Consider the following 25838-nt stretch of genomic DNA (forward strand, 5'->3'; position numbering starts at 1 on the left):
CACGCATGCTTGTATCCTCACAGTCTCAGGCTCCATCATAGGGTGCCCTGCATCCGCTCCTCATACCTGCAGGACAGGTGTGTCCTGTGACGTCTACCTGGGCTTGAGCCCAGTTAGACACTGCTCACAGGAGTGTCACTGCCCAGAGCTCTTAGGAGAATTCCCAGGCTGAAGGCACTGTGTCCTTCCAGCATGGGTGAGACTGTTCCAAACATTTGGGTCTTGGATCGGAAGATGATCTCAAAAGCCGTTTTTAAAATCTCCCTCCCTCCCTATTTCCTTCCTCCCCCGCTCCTTTCTCCCTCCCTCCTCTCTTCTTTCTGTTCTTTTTATTCATCATAAAGGTTGACGATTTGCACATTTATTAAAAGAACTTTATGACTACCTCCTCAAGCACAGAACTATACTTGCAAACCCAACAGCAAGTATGGGACAGGATGACCAAGGCTGACGGAATTCACAGTTGGAAACTTTGCAGCAGCAGTTCCGGCCGGGAGTCTCCTGATACCCAGTAGCTTAAATACAGGCTTCAGGTAAAGCACTGGAAGCCACAGTTCGGACACTAGGGTAGGACGAGACTGCCTTTCTCCGGGTGAGTTCAGTAACACTGCATGCTCAAAGACTGTTTTTATGGAAACGTCCTAATGTCCACGGAAGTAGAAAGAATAATATTGATATAATAAACTCCAGCGTATATCCCCTAGCTTCTGCTGTTCTTCACGTCGGTTGATTGTCCTTCCTGTCTCCCCCTCCCACATTTTCCCCAAAGCTGGAGTGCTTTTAAGCAAGCAAATCCCAGACCCAATGTCCTGTCACCAGGAATTGCTTCAGCCTGCCATGCCAACAGATGACATTTTTACATGGCTGCTGTGCCAATATCATACCTCACAAAAATAACACTAACCTTTAAATAATCGAATATTTAGTCCATATTCAAGTTTCCCAGATTGTGTTAAAGATGTCTCTTGGCAATTCGTTTGTTAGAAGGGTGTTCACAAGATTCACTGGGCTCCGATTTCTACAACTACGGCACTTCATAGATTTTGCCTTCTGGATGGCCTGTACGGGGCACAGACACACGAAATGCATCCTGCCCCTTCTAAAAAGCTCCAGCTGTGTGCTGGACACAAAGTAGCTCACAGTAGGCCCTCAAGATAGCCCTGCAAGGTGACGCTGAGCAGGTGCTCCCATCGATAGCCCCAGGACCCCCACTTCAGCTAAAAAGAAGTCCACTCTGATCTGATAGAATGCCTTAAAGTTTACTTGTCAAGAGGATCGTTCTGCTTAAAAAAGAAATTAAAAGCCACCTAAATTGAGTCTGAATCCCATATTTTGCATTTGTCAGAATGTCCCAGGGTGGACTTTTTCACCACTCACCCCTCCCACCTCTTTAAATTTGTTTGACAAGTACACACTGTTGTATTTATTTATTTTTGGCTGTGCTGTGTCTTCAGCGCTCTGCGAGGGCTTTCTCTAGTTGCGGGGAGTGGGGGCTACTCTCTTGTGGAGCACGGGCTTAGTTACTCCATGGCACGTGGAATCTCCCTGGACCGGGTATCCGTTTCCCCTGCACTGGCAGGCAGATTCTTTACCACTGAGCCACCAGGGAAGTCCACCCACCCCCTTTTTTGGAAAAAAAAAAAAAAATTAGCTCTTGTCTTTGTTCTTTAGGGGGGCATTGAGACACTGGTGTCTGAGAGTCAGAGGGCTCTCAAGATGACCAGGTCCAACTTTTGCCTTCAGCTGCAGAGGTTTTCCACAGGCCCATTCCATATTTGAAACAACTGAGGCCTGGAGGCCCAGGGTGAGTCAGGCTTAATCTAGATGTAGAACTATTTTCAACTCCATCTCAGATTGCATCAAATACACCCATTGTTTCTTAAAGAATATGGAATTGCAAAGGCCAGAGGCTACCTCTTCAAAAGTAGATGGACACATACAGGAGCTTCTAAGCTAGGTTAGGTTGGAGTTTCTCCATGGAGCAGTGAAAAAAGTCCTGCCTTTGGAGTTGGGGAAACCTGGGTTCGAGTCCCGACTTGGCCATATCTGTTATGTCACCCTGAGCAGTCCCGTACTCCTTTGGTTCTCACTTTTCTCATCCATGAAATGGGGCGATAGTTCCTGTTTAGAGCATTCATTTAAGAAATGTTTGAAAATGATTAAGACAGGCCCTGCCGTCAGAGGCATCCATTTGGTGAGTAAGTAGAAACTCACGTCAAGAACTGGGCTTGGGCTCCCCTGGAGGCTCAGTGATTAACAATCCACCTGCTGACGCAGGAGACACGGGTTCAGTCCCTGATCTGGGAAGATCCCACATGCCACACAGCCAGCAAGCCTGTGCATCACAACCACTGAGCCTGTGCTCTGGAACTCGCACGCTGCAACTACTGAAGCCCGAACACTCTAGAGCCCGTGCTCCGAAACAAGAGGGGAAGCCACCGCAACGAGAAGCCTGCACACCACAGCTAGAGAAAAAGCCGTGTGGCAACAAAGATCCAGCACAAATTAATTAATTATTAATGACAATTTAAAAAAGAACCAGGCTCCAGGGTGTTCATAGTAGGGGCATGTTCTCCAGCCCCCTACACCCACAGGGCATCACTCTCAGACCAGACCCAGGAAGTCTCTGGGGAGTTCCCATCCGCCTGAGGGATCCCAGAGCTTCATTACAAGAGTGTCAAGGCCTAGGAAGGGCTGGTCCAGGCACCGCCCCGAACACTTCATGCAAATAATCTCACCATGGGTTGGGACAGCCGTCTCCCCCACTGTGACGGATGTGGAGACTGAGGCCAAGCTGTCAAGCTGTGTAACTGCTGTCTGCAGAGTTCACGTGCCTGCTGAGTCAGGGGGCCCCCCACCCCGGCTGTCAGTTCTGGAATGCAGGGAAGCCGGATGCCAGGCTCAGCTGCTGAGCTAGCTCCCCGGGGCTGTCAGCTGTGCCCACAGGATGGTGGGAGGTTGTCCCATGAATCACTCCCCCGACATACACACAGCAGTGAGGTCACCTCAGGATGGAGCTAAGTTGGACTCCCTCATGCCTCTGGCAGCTCTGTCATGGCCCTGGAGATCCGCCCACGGCAGAGAGGTAGGAAATGCCTGGAGGTCCTCCATCCAACCTTCCGGAGGTCAACTCTTATTTGCTCAGAGAGGGGAAGTACCCTCACCTGGGACTGCTCTGTACTGTGTAGTCACTCCATCGTGAGGGACGGGATGTCACTCCGTTCATTTTTTTCGACCCCATTGACTGTGGCCTGCCAGGCTCCTCTGTCCATGGAATTTCCCGGGCAAGAATACTGCAGGTTGCCGCTTCCTTCTCCAGGGGATCTTCCCCACCCAGGGACTGAACCCGCGTCTTCTGCTTGGCAGGAAGTTTCTTTACCACTGAACCACCTGGAAGTAGAAGATAGTAAACACGAGGCATTGACTGGGTCTTATGGGCACTACTACGTGCCAGTCACTGAAACCTTTCAGTGGTAGGAAGTATAACATAGTCCATTGGTTCTTCAATGTGAGCAAGCACAAGACTCACCCGGCATGTTGGAGGGTGGCTAAAATACAAATTGCAGTTCCCACCTCCAGAGTCTCTGATTCATTAGGACTAGGATGGGACTCAAGAGTTTGCTTTTCTAAAAAGGTTACAGGTGATGCTGATATTGCTGGTCCAGGGACCACATTTTGAGGACAACTGATTAGTTCAACTTCCTTCCCCTTGCTTAATGGTGGCTCTCAAGTTCATTTTTCTAGGGACGGAGATCTCATTGCCTATTCTGTCAACCTATTTCATTTCTAGATAGTTTTTACTGTGAAGATATGACTTGTGTGTGTCCTTGTGCTGAGATGAAACTAACCCTCTTGGCTCTCTCCTGGCCAGTTCTCTCTGCCACTGGACTGCATGGTCTCATCAGAAAGGAGCAATTAGAGGGGAGAGGAGACTTGCAATTAGACCAAAGTTCTCCCTCACCTGCACAGTCCAGAGCCACCAAGCCCTCTCAATTCTCCCCTCTAAATCAACAGTGTCCAATAGCAGTATATTGTGAGGGAATTCCCTGGTGGTCCAGTGGTTAGGACTCTGGGCTCTCACGGCTGAGGACCTGGGTTTGATCCCTGGTTGGGGAACTAAGATCCCACAAGCTGCATAGCCAAAAAACCAAACACACACACACACACACACACACACATATTCACTATATGTGTATATATGGATATATATATTATATATAAGAATTATTATATATTATATATCAAAATATATTATTTTATTATAGTAATATATATTATATTACTATATTATATATTATGTATATAAAATATAATATATAATATATAATGTATAGTAATATATAAATACAATATACATTATAATTATATATTATAATTAAATAAATATATATATTATATATATTATATAATATTATACATGATATATAATATATATACTATATTTATAAAATTTATATATAATATATTTAATATATATAGATAGATAATATAGATAGATATACCTATATAGATATTATATATGATATATAATGTATATCACATATTATATATGATAAATGTATATTATATGTAGATATTATATATTATATATTATATCATAGAAGATATATAATATATATAATACTATATTATAACATATAATATATATCGATATATCAATATAATATAGTATAATGTATATAAATATATAAATATATTCATATAAATATATTATAATATACATAATTAATATATAATATTAGTAATTAATATATAATCATACTATATATTTTACACTTATAGTACATCTCAACTCTGCCCAGCCACATTTCAAAGGCTGCATAACCACACATGGCTGGTGGCCACTGTTTTGCACAATGCTGCGCCCCTGTCCCTAGTCCTCTCTACCCCTGCCACTGCACCAGCTCACCAGGATTCTGCCCCTTGTGTTTTGCCCCCCAATCCACAATCAGTTCAGTTCAGTCGCTCAGTCGTGTCTGACTCTTTGCGACCCCATGAATCGCAGCACGCCAGGCCTCCCTGTCCATCACCAACTCCTGGAGTTCACTCAGACTCACATCCATCGAGTCAGTGATGCCATCCAGCCATCTCATCCTCTGTCGTCCCCTTCTCCTCTTGCCCCCAATCCCTTCCAGCATCAGAGTCTTTTCCAATGAGTCAACTCTTCGCATGAGGTGGCCAAAGTACTGGAGTTTCAGCTTTAGCATCATTCCTTACAAAGAAATCCCAGGGCCGATCTCCTTCAGAATGGACTGGTTGGATCTCCTTGCAGTCCAAGGGACTCTCAAGAGTCTTCTCCAACACCACAGTTCAAAAGCATCAATTCTTCGGAGCTCAGCCTTCTTCACAGTCCAACTCTCACATCCATACATGACCACTGGAAAAACCATAGCCTTGACTAGACGGACCTTTGTTGACAAAGTAATGTCTCTGCTTTCAATATGTTATCTAGGTTGGTCATAACTTTTCTTCCAAGGAGTAAGCATCTTTTAATTTCATGGCTACAGTCACCATCTTCAGTGATTTTGGAGTCCAAAAAAATAAAGTCTGACACTGTTTCCCCATCTATTTCCCATGAACTGATGGGACCATATGCCATGATCTTAGTATTCTGAATGTTGAGCTTTAAGCCAACTTTTTCTCTCTCTTCTTTCACTTTCATCAAGAGGCTCTTCACTTTCTGCCATAAGGGTGGTGTCATCTGCATATCTGAGGGTATTGATATTTCTCCCAGCAATCTTGATTCTAACTTGTGCTTCTTCCAGCCCAGCGTTTCTCATGATGTACTCTACATACAAGTTAAATAAGCAGGGTGACAATATACAGCCTTGACATACTCCTTTTCCTATTTGGAACCAGTCTGTTGTTCCATGTCCAGTTCTAACTGTTGCTTCCTGACCTGCATATAGGTTTCTCAAGAGGCAGGTCAGGTGGTCTGGTATTCCCATCTCTTTCAGAATTTTCCACAGTTTATTGTTATCCACACAGTCAAAGGCTTTGGCATAGTCAATAAAGCAGAAATAGATGTTTTTCTGGAACTCTCTTGCTTTTTCCATGATCCAGCGGATGTTGGCAATTTGATCTCTGGTTCTTCTGCCTTTTCTAAAACCAGCTTGAACATCTGAAATTTCATGGTTCACATATTGCTGAAGCCTGGCTTGGAGAATTTTGAGCATTACTTTACTAGCGTGTGAGATGAGTGCGATTGTGCGGTAGTTTGAGCATTCTTTGGCATTGCCTTTCTTTGGGATTGGAATGAAAACTGACCTTTTCCAGTCCTGTGGCCACTGCTGAGTTTTCCAAATTTGCTGGCATATTGAGTGCAGCACTTTCACAGCATCATCTTTCAGGATTTGAAATAGCTCAATATTTCAAATTGCCAGTCCACAATACGGCAGCCAAATCATTGGTCTGAAACGTAAGATTTGATCGTATCCCCATCACCCTCAGGATAATGCCTGATCTCCTTGATGTGGCTTCCAAGTCCTCTCTCTCTTTCCCTTCTCCCCTCCTCTAGCCCCCAAGCCCCCCACTCTCCCACTTTACTGAATTCATTTGCAGGTCCTCAACACAATAGTGCCTCTTACCACTAAACCTTTGCACACTTGGTGCCTTCTACCTCTAAACCTTTGCACCCTTGGAATGCATCTTGGGCTACCCTTTCAGGTCACTCTCATTCTACAAAATTTATCGAGCACCTACTACGTGTTGGACACTGTTCCAGATCTTAAAACTAAGAAACACATAAGAAGGAGGTATACATAACAAGAAAATAGCGTGTCTGATGGTGAGCAGTAAAGCAGGATGCAAGAGAAAGGCGGTGCTGGTGGTTACTACTATATACAGGGTGGTCAGGGAAGGCTTCTTGGAAACGGTGATGTTTGGCTAGAGAGACCTGAAAAAGTGAGGGAAGGAGCAAGGTGGCTGTCTGGGAAAAGCACTCTAGGCAGAGGGAACAGCCAGGGCAAAGGCCCTGAGGAGGGAGGGCCTAACTGGAGTGTTTAGGGCACATTCCTGGGTGGCTGGGGCAGAGTGAGAGAGGACGTCATAGGAATTAATGTCAGAGAGGGCAAGGAGTGGGCGGCACATAGTACAGGGCTGTGTAAGAATAGAAGTTAGTAAGGGGGGGGGCGTCCTGGCGGGGTGCTGAGCAGAGGGGGGGACATGAGCTGACTTGGTTTTAACCAGATCCCTCTGGCTGCCCTGATGAGAACAGATAGTGGGTGGTGGACAGGAGCAAAGAGACTAGTGGATACCAGGGTGGTTGCAAGGAGATGGCATGAAGAGGCTGGATTCAGAATATGTTGAAGGGAGGGCCAACAGGGTTTTCCAGAGAAGTCAGAACCAGAGTATGAGAGAGCAGAGTCAAGGATGATTCCAAGGATGACTCCTGAGCTTAGATGATTCCTCTTCCAGGAAGCCCTCCTGGGAACCCCCAGCTTCTTGGGCCTTGCCTTCATGGAGATTGTCATGGCCTGTCTCCCTCAGGCTGCTACCCAGGGCAGGGAAGGACTTGTTTACTGTACTTCTTCCAGAGTGTTTGAGAGGTGAGTGAGAGAGGCAAGCTGAGCTGGAGTTAATTCTGGCCTCAACTTTGAGAGGTCTGTCCCCACCCCCCACCCATTTGGGATCCACAAGTCAGTAGATATTCTAGCCTTTGCCTAGTTTCCTCACCACCGGAGGGCATTGCCAGCCCCACTCACAGGAGTCTGTCAAGGCAACACTGAGCCTAGGGCCTCCTCTTCTGCTGCCGGTCTAACCTCCGTCCTCTGGGGAGCATCAGGTTGGCCCACATGGCTGTGCCCTGAGTCAGCCTCACCCATGGCAGGGAGGAGGCGGCCCTAGGACGGAGCTTGACACAGCCAGAGTGGTGCGACAGGTCCTGAAGTTAGAGGGCATGGCCATGGCCCCGAGGGGAGGAGGAGACAGGGGCCTAGGGGTGCACCCGCCCCATCTGCCCTTCTGGCATACCGGGGTAAGAGTCAGATCAGACAGGAAGACCGGGGGCCGACGGCACCGCAGGAAGGAATGCCACGCCGGTGAGCTTGTGAACCTGGGGCCCCCAGCGCAGCTTCAGGCCCCGCCCTGCCCAGCGTCAGGCCCCGCCCCTCCCGTCGGGGGCGGGGCCACCTCTCCGCCCTCCTCCCCCGCCCCTCCCCGGGCACCAGCAGTCCACGGTCGCATCGCCTCCAGCACGCACCTGCCTCCGGAGCTCAGGTAAGGGACACGGGGCGCCTGAGGGGCGGGGTGGGGGGATTTTCTTCCGAGTTTTGGGGAGAAAGAAGCTCTTCAGCAGGCCTGACATTCTGTGGTTCCCGGCGGGCCTGAATTTGAGTCCCACTCAGGGGCTTCCCAGTCAGGTGAGCGCCTCCGTCTCCTCTGGAGAGTCAGAGGAGAGTGAAGTTCTCCCCGGTGCTGGGAGCGTCCCGCCGGCCCACTCTGGGTCTGTCGCTAACTTGCTCTGCGGGGCCTTCAGAAACATTACGACCTCAGCTTCCCCATTTGTGAGGTGAAGGGTCTGACTAACTCTCGGAAGGCTTCGCCCCTCTCCGCCCTCGTGAGACCCACAGATTCGCCCTCCCCTTCCCCGCAGAAGCTGCCCTGGCCTCGGGGCTCGAAGGCATCTTTGAGGAAAAAGTACTGAACGGAGAGCTGAGGGAAGGGGGAGCCCCGCTGCTGTCGGAAGCTTACGGGGCGGGGGTGCGGCCGAGAGGGAGCCCCGAGTCCCCTCACCTGTGTGCAGAGCATCCTGGCTTCTCTCCTGGGAGGCGGCTTTTGGGCCGGAAGCCAGCCCATTTTTCCTTTCACTGGGGGCGGGAAAGATTATGATCTGGGGCTTATCATTTTGACCTGGTTTGTATAGAAACTGAGAGAAAAGTCACGTCAGGAGGGTGTGTTTGTCCTGTTTGGAGTCCAAGCAGATCTATACTAATGAACCCCCTCCTGTCTCCGCGTCTCCCTGCGTTTGGGCTGGCGCAGCCTTCTGAAAAACGAGAGTCCTTGTGCTTTGAGATCGTTGCCAGATCACCCTCTTAGCGCGTGGTCTCCCACATGCTGGCCACATACCAGAACTGGGGACCCTTCTGGTTATCGCGGATGGAGGCCTTCTTTCATTTTCATAACAGCTCTATGTGGGAAGTTATCTTTCTTTAAAAAAAATTAAATAACTTTATGGAGATATGATTCACATGCCATAAAATTCACCTTTTTTAAAGTGTGCACGTCAGTGGTTTTCAGTTTATTCACCAAGTTGTGAAGAAAGTTTCAGTTTATTCACCACTGTCTAATTTAGAACATTTTTATCCTCCCCAAATAAACCCCATACCCTCTAGCAGTCACTCGCCGTGTCCCCTTCTCCCTGGCAACCACTAATCCACTTTCTGTTTCTATGGATCTGCTTATTCTGGACATTTCATGTAAATGGCATCATACAATAGGGGCTCTCTTCTGACTGGCTTCTTTCTCTGAGCATAATGTTTTCAAGGTTTATGCATGTTTTAGCGTGTGTCAGCACTTCATTCCTTGCTATGGTTGAAGAACCTTGTATGATGATACCACATCTGGTTTATTCACCCATCAGTTGATGGATATTTGGGTTGTTCCCACTTTTTGGCTGTTATGAGTAATGCTGCTGTGGACATTCATGTACAAGTCTGTGTGTACATAGACTGTCAATTCTCTTGGACATAATATGGAGGACTCGCTGGGTCCTATGGCGAAACTGTGTGTAACATTGTGAGGAATTCAAACTGTTTTCCAAACTAGCTGCACCATTTTACGTTCCCGCCGACAGTATGTCAGATCTCCACATTTTCCACATCCTCCCCAGAACTTGTTATTTGTATTTCATATTTTAGCCATCCTAGCAAGTGTGAAGTGGTGTCTCACTGTGGTTTTGATTTTCACTTCTATAATGACTAGTGATGTCGAGCATCTTTCCATATGCTGTTGTCAATCTGTACATCTTCTTTAGAGAAATGTCTGTTGAAAGCCTTTGGCTATTTTGAAATTGGGTTGTCATGTTATTGTTGAGTTGTTGATGTGCCTATTCCAGGGGAGATTCTGAGGCTCTGAGACTGGGGGAGACTTGCAGTGATCTCACAGTCAGTGGTCGGTAGAGGTGGGAAGTGAGTCCAGGTCTGTCTGACATTCAAGAGGCAGCAAGCTTTTTCTCCTGCTCTGGATGCCTTTTGTCTGGTCTTTGCTGTTGCCAATTGTGTGTGAGTGTGTGTGAGAGAGAGAGAGAGAGAGAATGTGAGATACTGATGGGAAAAGATAGAAAGAGAGAGAGAGAAGACAGACAGAGAAACTGAGAGCATCTGGGATGAGAGAATGAGAAAGAGGAGCCTGACCTGGCTCTGGCTGTTTAACAAGACACCCACCTTGGAGGGTCAGAGCCATGGAAAACCTTTTCAGAGCTTTTGGTTTCTTCCCATTAATTTTCAAACATTGTGGTTGTTGTGAACTTCAAAAAAGTTTACTCAGGAGCACACTTCCCACTAGTTTTTTTGTTCCTAAATCCAAAACAAATCTAATTAGACCCCCAACCTAAACAGGGAATAGCATTCCCTAGTGTCTAGCTGGGCCTAAAAATCCAGAGCAGTGTTCATCAGACTTTTTGATAACACCTTCTACCCAAGAAAAATGTTTAGGCACCCCCAACACATATATTTACTTATGGATTTAGAAATTATATACAAGTTGTTGTTCAGTTGCTCAGTCTTGTCTATCTCTTTGCGACCCCATAGACTGCAGTACACCAGGCTTCCCTGTTCTTCACTGTCTCCTGGAGTTTGCTCAAATTCCCGTCCATTGAGTCAGTGATACTATCTAACCATCTCATCCTCTGTTACTCTTTTCTCCTTTACCTTCAATCTTTTCCAGCATCGGGGTCTTTTCCAATGAGTCAGCTCTTCGCTTTAGGTGGCCAAAGTATTGGAGCTTCAGCTTCAGCATCAGTCTTTCCAATGAATATTCTCAGGGTTGATTTCCTTTAGGATTAACTCATTTGATCTCCTTGTAGTCCAAGGGACTCTCAAGAGTCCCCTCCAGCACCACAGTTCAAAAACATCAATTCTTCAGCGCTCAGCCTTCTTTATGGTTCAACTCTCACATCCATATGTGACTACTAGAAAAACCATAGCTTTGACTATACTGAACTTTGTTGGCAAAGTGATGTCTCTGCTTTTTAATACACTGTCTAGGTTTGTCGTATACAGGTACTGGAACCATTAGTTAATATCTCAAGCCCCAACATAGTATATTCAGAGTGACTTTCCATCACCAACGATAGTGAATGGAAGTTCACCTTTCAGGGAGTTTTCTTATTATGATTTCAGTCAGCAACAGTGTGTGTGTCTGAGATCCTGTTCATTATCATTTGCAACATTAGGGTGGCTGCTGTAGGACTTGAACGAGGAGCAGTGGTGGGTCTCTTCCACGCTTTTCCTGTGTCTGGCTTGTGCTTTCTTGATTAGCCCTATCTCCTTCCGTGGTTTCTTGACAGGGACTCTTTGAAGCCACTCGTCCACACTACAGGGGCTGATTCAATTAAAGCTGCATTGTTTGATCCTAACCCACCACCAGGACACGGCAATATAGGGCAACAGGCTGACCATGGAGGAACGGAAGATATGGCCACAGCAGACCTGTCTGCACTGTGGACTTCCCTATTGGCCTCTAGGGACCCCACTTAGTGGACATGGTGTTGGGTGTCTGATATATGGCCAAGGGTGCACATTAGAGTTGAACTATGTACTCTTAACTATTTTTAGCTAAAACTAAAGTAGAAGTAGGGCTTCCTTGGTGACTCAGTGGTAACGAATCCATCTGCCAATGCAGGAGACACAGGTTCGATCCCTGATCCAGGAAGATTCCGTATGCCTCATTGCAACTAAGCCCGTGTGCCACAACTGTTGAGCCTGTGATCACAATTACTGAAGTCACAGAGTCCAGAAGTCACAGTTACTGAAGCCTGTGTGCCTTATAGCCTGTGCTCTGCAACAAGGAAGCCGCTGCAGTAAGAAGCCTGTTTGCCACAACTAGAGAGTAGCCGCCACTTGCTGCAACTGGAAGAAAGTCTGCACAGCAGCAAAGAGCCAGCAAAGCCAAAAAGAAATCGACTTAAATTTTACAAAGTTAAGTAGCAATAGGTGAACTGATTTGTCCTTCCTGTGCTTTGCAGATTATTATTTGAGAGACTAATAGGTTTTGAGCTAAGGACATCTAAGCCCACCGCTGCCATGCCTCAGCTTGCCACCTCTCATGCAGGGTGCTTGTGACCACATGAAGCAGTTATCATTTTTAGACAGTTTTTCCATATATTGAGCTGGCATCTGCCTTGGTGACTCCCCAAGATCCTGACTGCTCCCTCTGAGTTCACAGCCCCACCTTGTCCCCCTGTCCTGGAGGAGCCCTGCAAAGACTTGGGGACAGTGACCAGGTCTATTTATGCAGTGCTTATCCTTAGGCTGAGCAAGTCGGACATGGCTGTGCACTAACACACCTGCTCCTTCATCTAATTCTCTTGGATATAGTCTCTACACCCCCCTTATCCTCTGAATTATCTTGATTTGTCCGACTCTCTTCTGTTCGGGACCCAAGATTGAGCCCTAGGATAGGAGATGGTAAGGTAGAGGTCACCTTTCTCACCATGGACTCTGTGCTTCTGTTAATATAAACAAAGGCTGTGTTAGCTTTGCTTTGTCATGTCCGACTCTGTAACCCCATGGACTGCAGCATGCCAGGCTTCCCTGTCCTCTACTATCTCCTGGAGTTTACTCACACTCATGTCCATTGAGTCAATGATGCCACCCAACCATCTCATCCTCTGTTGACCCTTCCTCCTTTTACCTTCAGTCTTTCCCAGCATCAGGGTCTTTTCCAGTAGTGAGATCATTTTACTGTGTACTATCTTATCCACAGCCCCAGGTGAGCTCTGAAACCCTCAGTGAGTGACATTATTTTCTGTGTCAGAGATGAGAAAAAAGGGCCTAGAGAATAGAAGCAAGGGCCCAGGGGTTGGTGGCAGGGCCCAGCCAGGCCCTCAGTCTCACAACAGCTGACTCAGTTTCCTCCCAACCCCTGCCCTGCAGGCACCAAGAGGATTTCCCACCCATACCGTGGGATCTGGAGCTCTGAAAACACCATTTCTGTTCCAAGCCCCTGCTTCCCAGGGTCTGTTTCTGATTCATTCCCTTCCCCAACTGTCCTGCTTGAAGGGTGGACAAAACCCTGGACGCCAGAAGTTGACACTGTTCAGAGTGGCCGGTGAGAGTGCCCAGGCCTGGATGCCAGGATGAAAAGGCTGGCCCCAGGCATGGCAGGGATTGGAGCAGATGACAGTTTCCAACACTGTGCCAAAAGATATGGAGCCACATTCTAGGGGAGAGGACTGTGCTCTTGTGTAGTTTGGGGAAGGACCAGATTAGCTCCACCGAAAGCGCTTTCTCTCCTGCAGGCCTTCTCAGAGCCTTTCATATGCGACGCACCTTGTGCAGCTGCTATTGGAGCCTACGGAGAGCAGCATTGCCCAAATTCTTTGAACATAAAATCCACTTTTTCTTGGAGTATTTTGAGGGCCCCATAAGATGCTATTTGTAACTCACTTTTGGAACATGATGTTCTAGGCCTTTACGCAGGTCGTATCAACCCCGAGTGCCTTTGCTGATTGAGTGGCTGAACCTTGAAGGCTTTAACAGGAGCAGAGCATTAGTATCCTAGAATATCAGAGCTGGAAGAACCTTGTAGTTTGCAACTTCTACGTATGGGGGAACTGAAACCCAGGGCAACCCAGCAACTTGTTTGGAAGAAGGAGGCCAGAGGCAGGCAAGCCTGCTGGGAGATTATCATAACACTCAGGGGAGAGGTTCTGGCGTCTGAGTGGACCACACTCTGCCTTGCATGTGTTGCCTTTGTTAAGGATACAGATTTCCCTGAGCAGCCTAACTCTAACCTTGCTCTGAACATCAGACCCTCTGAATGAGGGAGTATCTGCACGACCAACAGTGCTCCCAGGGGCATCTGACCATTAGCCAAGTTTGGGAGATGTTGAGCATGGGGAAGGAAGGGGAAACTCTCATTTACTGGGTGACAGTATTCTGGGCTTGTTGTGGGCATGATACCCTTCAATCCCCACAACACTTGGGGAGAGAGATATTAATACCGCATTTTACAGAAGCTGAGCAGCAAACAGGGAAGGGTACACAATAATAACTGGCTCCAAAGCCCTCACTCCCCTTGTGGGATCTCTTAGGAAGGAGGCAGTGGGTGTGGAGAAACCAGCTCCTCTTGAAGGAAAAATAGGACAGGCTTGGGCTTTGGCTGGCGGGAGAGGAAGGAGCTGGGTCATCCTTCCTGCCTTTGGAGCTGGAGGGCCCAGAAGGATGGTGGAGTCAGAGGTGCTCGGAAGGAAGATGTTTGGCCTCTGAAAGCTCTGGGCTGAGCCAGACACTGGGTTGCGGGGAGACTGTAGTAGGCAGAGTGATGATCCCCAAAGATGCTTGTGTTCTGATCTCTGGAATCTGTGAGCCTGTTAGTTTATGCGACAAAGGGGAATGACATTAAATGGAATTCAGGTTGTTCATCTGCTAACCTTAACATACAGGATGATCACGGGTGGTCTGGTGGGGCCCAGTATCATCACAAGAGTCCTTAAATGTGGAAGATGGAGGCCGAAGAGGTCAGAACAGTGCAGTGTGAGGACTTGTCCCGACATTGCTGGCTTTGCAAGTGGAAGAAGAGCCACAAGCCAAGGAATGTGGGTGGCCTCTAGAAGCTGGACAAGGTCGGGGGTGGGAGAGGAAGGAGGAAAAGCAGCAGCAAGGAAATGGGCATTCCCTTGGGCCTCCAGAAAGGCAGGCAGCCCTGTGGACACCTGGATTTTAGCCTGGTGAACCAGTGCTAGACTTCCAGCCCACAGAACGGCGAGGTGCTAACCACGTGTTGCTTCCAGCCACTACATTTGTGGAAGTTTGTTACAGAAGCAGTAGAAAACCAGAGAGGCGCCGAACCAGCTCCAAGATGGTCTCTGTCCTCAGCAAGGGTATAGGTCTCGAAGGCAAGATCTTTAAGACAACTGGCTCAGGTGGTTACCACGATGGGGAAACCCAGGAGGTCCCCAACCCAGCCTGGAGTTGTAACAAAATACCTCGTATGGTGTAGGGGCCTCAGGGGCCCTGGCCGGCCCGGCAAGCCCCACTGTGCTCTGCCTACCCTTTCAGAGTGCCCCTCCCCGAACCTCCCCCACCACACACACACACACACACACACACACACACACATTTGTCTCAACTCAAGAGCTTTGGCTGCGTGTAACAGAAACCACCACCGGCTACCATAACAGGGCTTCTTTGGGAGGATATGGGGGTCTTGCAGAACAGAGCATGCAAGTGAGGAAGCCGACTGCAGAGAAGATGGTGCCCAGGAGCAGAAACGAGAGGGCCCTGTTGCAAGGCAGAGCAGCGCTGGCTGGCTGACAGCTTGTGTCACTCAACGCTCGTCACAAGTCAGATCCCTGGGAGGAAGAGGCTGAGAGTCTGGCCTGGGTGGAGGGCAGTCACCCCTCAAGAACTCCCACCTGCTTGTCCTGGAGCTGCATCTGCCTGGCCGGGTTGTGGTTGATGTTAGGGCGTGGGCTTGTCTGGGGTGATTTGAGCAGCCAGAGGACATCATCCAGAGCTGTGACTTGCTCCTGGGCTAAGACTAGCACGCATGAGGTAAGATCGTGGGTACTGAGAACGCCCTGGTAGTCCAGTGGTTAAGACTTCGTGCTTCCGCTACAAGGGGCATGGGTTTGATCCCTGTTTGGGGAACTGAGATCCCTCAAGCCATGCCTCCGGGATCACACCATGCGCTCTCTCCTGTCACCAGAAGGGGCTTTGATGCCAGGTGGGCCAGAGCAATCCACCCCTCTGTCGGCTCTGTTCCCCTCCCAGCTGCTATTTCAGCTCGCAGCACCCCTTCATTCCCACCTCCTGCCCTGGGCATGTTTAACTGAGCTGACCCACCATTGGCAGCCCCAAGGCATGACATTACAGTCCACCTGTGGGGAAAGTTGGTCATTAGCTGGGCTTTCAAGGCCCAGGATGATTCCCCAACCTCATGGGGTTCCTACCCCATCACCTCCCCACCACCGCCCACCTCTTGCACTCAACCCTCATCCCACTCTGCCCACTATTGAAAATCCAACTGCAGGGACCTTCCTGGTGCTCCGGTGGCTAACATTCCACGCTCCCCAGGTAGGGGCCAGGATTCAATCCCTGGTCAGGGAATTAGATCCCACAGGCCGCAACTAAAGAACCCGCATGCTGCAATGAAAATTGAACATCCCGTGTGCCACAGCTAAGACCTGGCACAGCCAAATAAATAAAGATTTTTTAAAAATCCAACTCAGTCTTAGTCATCCCTCTCCTCCAAGGTGGGACACCTGAGGAAGATAAGCAACCCGTGAATTGGGAGACAGGGTTCTGAAGCCAGCCTTGCCCTGAATCGCTATGTGACCCTGTGCAACTAACTTCCTCTCTATTCTCAGTTTCCCCATCTGTTAACTCAGACACTGAAGCCCCACCCTAGCTGGGCACGGAAGGCGCTGTGAAGCTGGAAAGGCTGTGTCCCTTACTGTTCCTCCCACCCTTGTAATAGCAGGAGCTTAGGAAATCTCTGCTGAACTCAAGTGGAAATCCAGTTTACCAAAGCCTGTGGGTGCAGCGGCCCTGGCACCACCGGTGACTCAGCAGGGCTGGGGTTTGCAGAAAAAAATGCTAAGTATTGCATGTCCTTGTAGGACCAGCCTCAGAATGGGGGCAGGTGGCTGAAAGAGGGAAGGCTACAAGCCTCTAACCAGGACCTTGGAACGGGGCGTCATGTTAGTAGGAGAGGGAATGGATGTGAGTCCATCCATAAGCTGGGAGACCTTGAACAAGTCACTTGTCTCTATGAACCTCAGTTTCTTCCTGCGTAAAGTAAGAGTAGTGCGCGTGAAATGAGATCATGGGAACTGGGAACTCCCTGGTAGTCCAGTGGTTAAGACTCCGTGCTTCCGCTGCAGGGGGCGTGGGTTTGATCCCTGTTTGGAGAACTGAGACCCCCCATGCCGTGCCTCCGGGATCACACCGTGTGCTCGCTCCTCTCTCTGCTTTCTCCTTTCTTCACTTCTGTCTCAACTCCCTGTGCTCCATCTTGGCTCAAAAGAGGTCATATGCAGTGAACCTGACTTCCAGAAGCCCCTGGCATCAATCCCTCTGTCTGATGTCCCACCCCTAGTGCACTGTCCTTTTGTCTTAAGCCTCGCCCTGCACACTGATTTTAAGAGTGTTACACCTTTACAGTTCTGCTGATCCTTTCTTATAGCAGGAATGTGGGCCAAGGAGAGATGAGTAAGGACGCTAAGAGGAGAAACAGGGCTCCCTCGGGTCCTGCCTCCATGAGCATTCTCTTTCCCCTCCTGTCCGTTTCAGTGTCCTGAAAACTGCTTGAGGAAGTTCCTTGGCTTCTGGGGACACTTGCTCAGGGCTCCAGTGGGCTAAGTGTCAATGGAAGCCAAGTCGGTGTGGTTTGCATAACACTCCAGTGACTGTCAGCGGCTTCTTTCCTGGTGCTAATGACAGAGGCCTGGGAAGAGCTGCCGGCATCAACGTGGACTAAGCAACCACGCTTGCTCAACCACTTACTAGCTCCCCGGTCAAGTTTCTTAGCCTCTCTTTGCCTCCGCATTCTTACGTGTAAAGTGGGCACAAGCACAGTGGGCCCTGATAGAGCTGTGTGAGGTGTACGTGAGGCACGTGTGTCATTTGCTCAGATCCTTGCCTGACGGACAGGAAGCACTTAGTTGTTACTGTCTTCATCATTATCCATGTCATCGTTTTTGTTTTCTGCCAGGCCTTACACAGGGCACAGGTGACATAGAGATGAATCAGCCGTAATCCCTTCCCTGGCTGGTTAGTGATCTAGTACAGGAGACACCCTGGGTGTGTCAGACCCTCTCCCAGGCCCTGAGCAAAGATCAGAAAGTGAATAGGAACAGTGGCTCCAGCAGTTGTGCAGCAAGCCAGGGCCTCGAGAAGGAAGATTCTGAAACAAGACACGGCTAACGTAGGCTCAGGAGAGCAATGTGCCCCTAGGCCTCCCCCAGATTGTGTCCTTCTTTGGAGTTGCTTCCTGCCAACTGTTTCCCATGTGGGCCAAGGCCCCTCGACTCTGTGCCTTTGCACACTGCTCCTCCTGGCCCTTCCAAGCTCCCCTTCAGCATTCCTTTCTTCAGGAACTCTGACTGACCCTGGTGTGATTTGGCCCCTGGGCTCCCATGGGACTACCACCACACCCCACCCCACCCCACCCTTTGTCTACTATGAAATACCTTGAGGACAAGCATACAACTTATTCACCACAGTATCCCTGGGGCTAGCACATAATACGTACTGTATACTAGGTTGCTCAGTCACGTCCGACTCTTTCTGACCCCATGGACTGTAGCCTGCAAGGCTCCTCTGTCCATGGGATTTTCCAGGCAAGAATACTGGAGTGGGTTGCCGTGCCCTGCTCCAGGGGATCTTCCCAACCCAGGGATCAAACTCATGTCTCTTATGTCTCCTGCATTGGCAGGCGGGTTCTTTACCACAGTGCCATCACCCTAGCCTAAGCACACAGTCGATACTCAATTAATGTATGAAGGTAGGGGAGGAAAAGTGTATCAGTCATAATTGTTTTCAGCTACAAATGCTGAGACTCCTGACTATTGAGGCTTAAACAAAACAGGGTTTGTTTTTCTTAAATAACTAGAAAGCAGGTGGCTGCTGTCAAGGGCTCAGCAGCTCAATGTCCCTGCATTAGCTTTGGCTTTCCCTCAAGGTCACAGAATTGCCACTGCGGCTCCTGCCATCACATTCAAGAAAGAAAGGAGAGGCAAGACACAGCACCAGTACTGCTGGCCTCTTTTGTCAGGAGAAGCAAAACTCCTTCCCAGAGCCCATCAGACTTCTCACTTCTTTTTGGCCAAAACTGGATCATATGGCCACTCCTCACAGGGAAAACAAGTATCTACTTGATGCATGCTTGCGTGCTAAGTCACTTCAGTTCAGTTCAGTTCAGTCACTCAGTCATGTCTGACTTTGCCATCCCATGGATTGCAGCATACCAGGCTTCCCTGTCCATCACCAACTCCCAGAGCTTGCTCAAACTCATGTCCGTCAACTCGGTGATGACATCCAACCATCTCATCCTCTGTCGTCCCCTTCTCCTCTTGCCTTCAATCTTTCCCAGCAGCAGGGTCTTTTCCAGAGAGTCAGTTCTTCACATCAGGTGGCCAAAGTATTGGAGCTTCAGCTTCAGTATCAGTCATTCCAATGAATATTTAGGACTGATTTCCTTTAGGATTAACTGGTTTGATTTCCTTGCTGTCCAAGGGACTCTCAAGAGTCTGCTCCAACACCACAGTTCAAAAGCATCAGTTCTTCAGCATTCAACTTTCTTTATGGTCCAACTCTCACATGACTACTGGAAAAACCACAGCTTTGACCAAATGGACCTTTGTTGGCAAAGTAATGTCTCTGCTTTTTAATACACTGTCTAGGTTTGTCATAGCTTTTCTTCCAAGGAGCAAGCATCTTTTAATTTCATGGCTGCAGTCACCATCTGCAGTGTTTTTGGAGCCAAAAAAAATAAGGTCTGACACTGTTTCCACTGTTTCCCCATCTATTTGCCATGAAGTGATGTGACCAGATGCCATGTTCTTTGTTTTTTGAATGTTGAGTTTTAAGCCAGCTTTTTCACTTGCTTCAGTCATGTCCAACTGTATGATCCCACAGACTGTAGCCCACCACGCTCCTCTGTCTATGGGATTCTCCAGGCAAGAATACTGGAGTGTGTTGCCATTCCCTCCTTCAGGGGAGCTTCCCAACCTGGGGATCAAACCCCTGTCTCTTATGTCTCCTGCATTGGGAAATGGGTTCTTTATCAGCAATGCCACCTGTGAAACCCAAAATGTTAGTTTCTCAATCATGTCTCACTCTTTGAGACCCCATGGACTGTAGCCCTCCAGGCTCCTCTGTCCATGGAATTCTCCAGGCAAGAATACTGGAGTGGGTTGGCATTTCCTTTTCTGGGGGATCTTCCCAATCCAGGGTTCAAACCCATGTCTCCCACATTGCAGGCAGATTCTTTACCATCTGAGCCACCAGGGAAGCCCATCTACTTGAGATAGAGGAATGAAGTTCAGTTTTGTTAACAAGAAGAAAGTCCAGGGGTGATGACAGGCAGAAGGATTAAGGGGATGGGGGTAAGGAGGGTGGTTTCTGGTTAGACCTCGTCAGCAGAGCGTTCATGAACGAGGTGGTATTTGCACTGTGCCTGGAAAGTCACGTACAGTTTTGGCAACAAGGAAGAATGGCCTCAGTGGAAGTCTGGAGGCCTGCAAATGTGAGTGTGCCCAAGGGCTACCACATGAGCAAGACAGCTAAAGTAGGTGACAGGTAGGAGCAGCTTGGCGAACTGTTGACATATTTGGCATCCTCCAGTAGCTCGCTTGCCCCCATACAGCTCTGAGTCTCTTCTTCCCCCTGAAATTCCACCACGAGAGATGATCTCAGCCTCTGAGATGTACTGGACACCTGCTATGTACAAAGGGTCCTCTTCAAAATATAGATACACCCCGGGGCTCATGGTTGTCAGTCACTCGTTCCCAGATATCAGTTCATTTTATTGGCTAGTGATTTCCTAATGCTGAGCTGAATTCTGCCCTGAGAAATGGGAGTTTTTATTCCAGAGAAGGGTAATGGAGCCTGGAGTCTAGGAGATGGGAGATGGGAGGGACTGGGGCTGGACCCCGAATGCCCAAGGGTCATAGGAGGTCTATGGAAGAGGGAACTCACGCTTATGGAGCCCTCCTCGGGCAGACACTGGCCGGCTTTCTTCTCTAAGGTGCTGCCATCACAGTTCACAATTGAGGTAACTAGAACTTGGAGAAGGGGACCGCCCGGCCAGGGTCATCTCGTGCACAAGTGATGGAAGTGAGGTTGAACCCTACTCTGTCTGACCCCACAGCACATGCTATCTTGTTGCTGCCCCGTCACAATAATGGTCATCATCTCAGCTGGCGTTTATTCACTCCCTGCTCTATACCAGGCATTGTTCTGAGTGCTCTGTGGGTTTTAACTCATGCCATTCTCACAACAATACACTATGAGGTAAGCACTATTATTGTCCTCATTTTGCAGACAAGGAACCTGAGGTCCACAAGAAGTTAAGGCACTGGCCCGGAATGCCGCAGCTACAAGGGTCAGGGTTCACACCCAGGCTGTCCAGCTCTGAGGCACGGGGAAAGATGCTGCTTTGTCTGGGTCTTGTGGTGGATTAAAAGTAGATTCTCCACCAAAGACAAACAAAACCCCCATGAACTCATAGGTACAGAAAAGAAATTGGTGGTTGCCAGAGGTGAAGGGTGGGTGGGAATGGGTGAAATGGGTGAAGGGGGTCAAAGCTACAAACTTCTAGTTATACAATAAAAAAGTCCTGGGGATGTGATGTACAGCATGGAGACTATTAGTTCAAAATACTCTGTTGCATATTTGAAAGTTGCTCAGAGGATGCTGCTGCTGCTGCTGCTAAGTCACTTCAGTCGTGTCCGACTCTGTGCGACCCCATAGACGGCAGCCCACCAGGCTCCCCCGTCCCTGGGATTCTCCAGGCAAGAACGCTGGAGTGGGTTGCCATTTCCTTCTCCAATGCATGAAAGTGAAAAGTGAAAGTGAAGTCGCTCAGTCGTGTCTGACTCTTAGCGACCCCATGGACTGCAGCCCACCAGGCTCCTCCATCCATGGGATTTTCCAGGCAAGAGTACTGGAGTGGGGTGCCATTGCCTTCTCCAGCTCAGAGGATAGATGTTAAAATTTCTCATCACAAGAAAGAATTTTTGTTTAACTATGTAAGGTGACAGATGCTAACTAGATTTAGTATGGTGATCATTTTGCAGCATTTACAAATATTGAATCATTATGTTTTGCCCCTGAAACTAATATAGTGTTATAAGACCATTATACCTCAATAAAATTTTTTAATTAAATTGAAAAGAATTTTTAGGGCTTCCCTGGTGGCTCACCTCTTCCCAGCTTTGCACTCAGTGACATCACATTGATGTCAGCCAGTAGGAGTGTTCATATCACAGAAATCAGGAACCTATACAAATCAGAGCTTTATGGTTTGCTTTGTTGCTGGTCTGAATTGAAGAAAGTGGTCAAGCAAATGTTAATAATGCAGATTAAACCTCAAAACTGTAGGCATTACATTCTACTTGTTGTATATGAAATTCACAATACAGAGGACCTTATTTTTTGTTATTTGTGTGCTCTGCATTCTTTTAAAATTTTTATTATTTCTTTTTCTTGAGATATAGGTTGATTTGCAGTGTTTCAGGTGAACAGCAAAGTGATTCAGGTATACATATACATTTATAGCTATTCTCTTTTAGATTCTTTTCCATTGGAGATTATTATAAGATACTGAATATAGTTTTCTGTGCTATACGGTAGGTCCTTGTTGTTTATTTTACATACAGTGGTGTGTATCTGTTAATCCCAAATTCCTAATTTACTCCCGCATTCATTCTTTACATCAGTAAAATTTATTGCAGATGTGTGTGTGTGTGTATGTACTTTCCCCCCAGAACCACAGAACATCTGTCAGCTCCCCACTCACAGTTCCCATCCACTCTCAGTCTGTTGGCAGGAACATGAGTCACAAGGTCCCTTGGCCAAATCTAGCATCCAGGGATGCTGGGAAATATTGTCCCTGGCTGGATGACCATGTGCCCAGCTACAATCAAGGCTCTGAGGGGGGCAGCCCAACCATGGCAGCTCCGTATATTTCCTCTAGAGAAGGGCACCGGCTCACTGAGTTTAGTTGTTTAGATTTTCCAAGGCCACACATCCAGCCTTCTCGGGGCCTCACTTGAAGGGCCTCTTCGAGTTACCACCAGCACCCACTCAGAACTTCAGGAAAGCACAGGGTATGGTGTCCTGAAGGGGCGGGTTCCCAAATGTCATTCTGCAGCTCCAGGTGCCTGCTTCCTGCCCTGGCTTTGACCATCGTGTCTGTAATCCCAGCAGGTATTCCAGCAGGGCCTGACTGCATGATGGCCTTTGAGCAGTTTCGGGCTCCAGAACAACATTTGGGGTTGCATTAAACAAAACGTGGGTTCTGGAGTCTCAAGTTACTTCATTCTTTGAGTCTTAGATTCCTCCTCTGTAAAGAGGATGATGAAATTTACCTCGCAGGGTTATAGCAAAGGTTAAATGAGACAATCTTTTGCAAAGTTTTGTTTTCTAGAAACTATAATTCAAATGTGAAGTAATTAATCCCAGTTCTCTCCAGATTGGTTTGTGATCCAGCTCAGGTGGAATTATGAGCATATAAACCCATTTCTTGAGAAACCTGTATGCAGGTCAGGAAGCAACAGTTAGAACTGGACATGGAACAACAGACTGATTGCAAATAGGAAAAGGAGTACGTCAAGGCTGTATACTGCCACCCTGCTTATTTAACTTATATGCTGAGCACATCATGAGAAATGCTGGGCTGGAAGAACAAGCTGAAATCAAGACTGCCGGGAGAAATATCAATAACCTCAGATATGCAGATGACACTACCCTTATGGCAGAAAGTGAAGAGGAACTAAAAAGCCTCTTGATGAAAGTGAAAGTGGAGAGTGAAAAAGCTGGCTTAAAGCTCAACATTCAGAAAACTAAGATCATGGCATCTGGTCCCATCACTTCAGGGGAAACAGATGGGGGAATAGTGGAAACAGTGTCAGACTTTATTTTTGGGGGCTCCAAAATCACTGCAGATGGTGACTGCAAGCCATGAAATTAAAAGACGCTTACTCCTTGGAAGGAAAGTTATGACCAACCTAGATAGCATATTCAAAAGCAGAGACATTACTTTGCCAACAAAGGTCCGTCTAGTCAAGGCTATGGTTTTTCCAGTAGTCATGTATGGATGTGAGAGTTGGACTGTGAAGAAGGCTGAGTGCCGAAGAATTGATGCTTTTGAACTGTGGTGTTGGAGAAGACTCTTGAGAGTCCCTTGGACTGCAAGGAGATCCAACCAGTCCATTCTGAAGGAGATCAGCCCTGGGATTTCTTTGGAAGGAATGATGCTGAAGCTGAAACTCCAGTACTTTGGCCACCTCATGCAAAGAGTTGACTCATTGGAAAAGACTCTGATGCTGGGAGGGATTAAGGGCAGGAGGAGAAAGACGACAGAGGATGAGATGGCTGGATGGCATCACTGACTCGATGGACGTGAGTCTGAGTGAACTCTGGGAGTTGGTGATGGACAGGGAGGCCTGGCATGCTGCAATTCATGGGGTCGCGAAGAGTCGGACACGACTGAGCGACTGAACTGAACTGAAACCCATTGTAAAACTGCTTAGGACTATACTGATGTAAGGTGGCATATAACATTTTAAGTTATTAAAAAAATTGTTATTTTATTATAACAAAAGCATACTGTTAAAAATTTAGAAAATGCAAAGTGAAAATAAGAAACTAAAAGTACCCATAATGCTATCACTCAGAAATAACTGTATGTGTTGATAAGATATCAGAGATAACGATATATATTTATATATGTGGACCTCTAGGGACTTCCCAACTACTTATTCTTTGATATAGCTCCAACAGTTAGAGCTTGAACAGTTATTAACAGAACAGTTATTAACTTGTTCTGTTGTTGTATTTGGATTCCCCCCTACCGTGCCCTCCAACTCCCTTATTCAGATAATCAAATTATTTTGAAGCATGTCCCAGACATCATATAATTTCATCATGAATAATTCAGTGTTCATCTCTAAATTGAAGGATATTTTAATTATTTTTGGCTGTGCTGGGTCTCTAGGTGCTGCGTGGGGGCTACTCTTTGTTGTGGTGTGTGGGTTTCCCATTACGGTGGCTTCTCTTGTTGTGAAGCATGGACTCTAGGTTTTCTGGCTTCAGTGGTTGTGGCACGCGGCCTGTGGAATCTCCCTGAATCAGGGATCAGCCTGTGTCCCCTGCATTGGCAGGTGGATTCTTATCCACTGGACCACCAGAGAAGTCCTGAAGGATATTTTATTTTATTTTTTATTTATTTATTTTTTGGATATTTTAAATAAATATAACCTCAACTTAAATATCACACCTAAAAAAATAAATTCTCTAATGGAGGATGTGGATAACAGGGAGAGGCTGTACATGTTTAGACACAGGGGGTAGATGGGCAATCTTTGTACCCTCCATTTAATTTTTGGGTTTTGTTGTTTGTTGCTGTTTGGTCACCAAGTTGTATCCAATTCTTTGAGACCCAGTGGACTGCAGTGTGCCAGGCTTCCCTGTCCTTTACCATCTCCTGGAGTTTGCTCAAACTCACGTCCATTGAGTCCGTGATGCCATCCAACCATCTCACTCTTTGCCACCCCCTTCTCCTCCTGCCATCAATCTTTCCCAGCATCAGGCTCTTTTCCAATGAATTGGCTCTTTGCTTTAGGTGGCCAAAGTATTGAAGCTTCAGCTTCAGCATCAGTCCTTCCAATGAATATTCAGGGTTGATTTCCTTTAGAATTGACTGGTTTGATCTTCTTGCAGTCCAAGGAACTCTCAGCAGTGTCTCCAGCACCACAATTTGAAAGATACACCCAACTGAATGCAGATTTGCAGAGAATAGCAAGGAAGCCTAAGAAAGCCTTCTTAAGTGAGCAACACAAAGAAGTAAAGAAAAACAGTTTTGCTGTGAGCTGCTCTAAAAACTAAAGTCTATTAAAAAAACAAGTTCTTAATAGTATCAAAAGTTGATCATTACTCAGATTTCCCTAT

General features: G+C 47.6%; 1 protein-coding gene across 10 annotated transcripts in view; it reads left to right on the forward strand.

The window, feature by feature from the left end:
- Window positions 1-25838, forward strand: part of TMEM40 (transmembrane protein 40) — a 43063-nt gene that overhangs the window by 2375 nt on the left and 14850 nt on the right. For 2 of the 10 annotated variants that reach the window (XM_070359830.1, XM_070359831.1), the window contains exons 1-2: window positions 8153-8217; window positions 22385-22425. The gene's annotated coding sequence lies outside the window, so the exon portion shown is untranslated. Of the gene's footprint in view, window positions 1-344; window positions 593-8123; window positions 8218-22384; window positions 22426-22451; window positions 25755-25838 lie in introns of those variants that run through there. The other 8 variants (XM_070359835.1, XM_070359832.1, XM_070359833.1 and 5 more) reach the window with 8 other exon arrangements.

Source organism: Bos mutus, chromosome 22 (assembly GCF_027580195.1).
Source record: "Bos mutus isolate GX-2022 chromosome 22, NWIPB_WYAK_1.1, whole genome shotgun sequence".
Classification (NCBI taxonomy): Eukaryota; Metazoa; Chordata; class Mammalia; order Artiodactyla; family Bovidae; genus Bos; species Bos mutus.